This window comes from Neovison vison, chromosome 1, assembly GCF_020171115.1.
Source record: "Neovison vison isolate M4711 chromosome 1, ASM_NN_V1, whole genome shotgun sequence".
Lineage (NCBI taxonomy): Eukaryota > Metazoa > Chordata > Mammalia > Carnivora > Mustelidae > Neogale > Neogale vison.
In genome coordinates, this window is record NC_058091.1 from 189,231,432 (window position 1) to 189,233,310 (window position 1,879).

The 1,879-nt window shown below is 36.3% G+C and overlaps 1 pseudogene; it reads left to right on the plus strand.

Annotated features, from left to right (window-relative positions):
- The first annotated feature begins 217 nt into the window (after window positions 1-217).
- On the plus strand, window positions 218-968 carry LOC122900941 (annotated as a pseudogene).
- Window positions 969-1,879: the final 911 nt, after the last annotated feature.

Below are 1,879 nucleotides of genomic sequence, written 5' to 3' on the forward strand. Positions count from 1 at the left end.
GATTAAATCTTTTGAAAAATCAGATGAAAGATACTTCCAAGCCTCTTGATTAATTTTTACTTTTTTTAGAGAATAATCTTACCATAAAACACATTAAATATAGGGGACACTGTTTTTTACTTTCAGGAGTCAAAATATTTCTTTAAAATGTGGTGATCAATCCTGTTCAAAATAAGACAATTGGAGGTTTCTTTGTTGTTGGTGGTGGTGGGTTTTTTTGGTTTGTTTTGTTTTTGTTTTTTGTTTTTTTCTTGTGGTGCCCTGGAGGTGGTCCGGTGCTTCAGTAGTGAAGCTGAACATCCTCTTCCCAACTACTGGCTACTAGAAACTCACTGAAGTGTATGATGAAGGCAAACTTTGTAACTTTTATGACAAGTATGCAGCCAGAGAAGTTACTGTTGATATTCTAGGTGAAGATTCTAGGTGGGTTATGTGGTTGGAATCTGTGGTGGGAATGACAGACAAGGCTTTCCCATGAAGCAGGATGTTTTGACTCGTGGTTGTCTGCCTACTGCTGGGCAAGGGTGATTCCTGTTACATATCAAGGGCTGGAGAAGAAAACCCAAGTGTGTTTAGATTTGCATTGTAGATGCCAACCTAATGGTTCTGACCTTGGTCAGTGTACAAAAAGGAGAGAACGATATTCCTAAACCTACCTACTGATACTCCTGTGATAATTCTTTCCTGGGGCCCAATAGAGCTAGCAGAATTAATGTGCTTTTAAATCTCTCTAAAGAAGATGATGATCATCACTAGGTTGTGAAAAAGCCTATAAATATAGGTAAACCTAGGACCAAAGTGCCCACGATTCAGTGCCTTGTTATTCCACGTGTCTTGCAACAAATGCATATTACACTGAAGAAAGAGCGTATTAAGAAAAATAAGAGGCAGCAGAATATGCTGAACTTTTGACCAAGAGAAAGAAGGAGGCCAAAGAAAAATGCCAGGAACAGATTGCCAAGAGATAGAAGTTGCCCTCTCTGGGAATTTCTACCTTTAAGTCTGAATCCACTCAAAAATGAGACTCTCTAAGAATAACAAATAAGGTTTCAAAAAATAAAATAAGCTAAAATAAGATAAATGGAAATTAAAGCAATTATATATGTGGAAAGCAGAATAATGTTCCTTACCACAAAGATGTCCCCAGAACCTGTGAATATATTTAGTTTTATGACAAAGGGGAATGGAGATCAAAGATAGAATTGAAGTCGCTACTCAGCTGACCTTAAAATAGGCAGATTACCCAGGATAATCCAGATGAATCTAATTTAAATTCCAGAGTACCTATAAGTAGGAGAGGGAGGCAAAAGCCTGAGTTAAAAGAAGGTGTGACTAGGGAAGTGCATACTGAGGTAGAACACTGCTATTACTAGGGATCAAGGAAGGTTCTGTGAATGTGGGCATCATCTAGAAGCTACAAAAGGTAAGGAAACATGTTATGCCCTGAAGACCCCAAAAGGAGGACTGCACTGCTGACACCCTGACTTTCCTTTGGTTCAGTGAGACCCCGGTAGGATTTCTGAACTACATAACTGTAAGTATGATACATTTTGTTTGTTTGTTTGAAGCTACTAAATGCGTGGAGATTTGTCAAAATATCAGAGGTAACTACTGAAATACGTCATATTTTTTGTATCTTGAAGAAAATGACTAAAATATTATAAATCTGTATAGATATTTATTGCATAATGTAAATTGACAAATACCTTAATTGAATCAATGTGATAACACTGTTGACAAGTTAAAAAATGCCCTTGATCTCTATAATCCCATTTCTGGGAGTTTATCCTAAAGTTACTTTTACACATACAGAAAATGACATATGCACAAAAATGTGGATTTGAGAAATTTTTTAAACTAAAATATTTGAAAGAATATA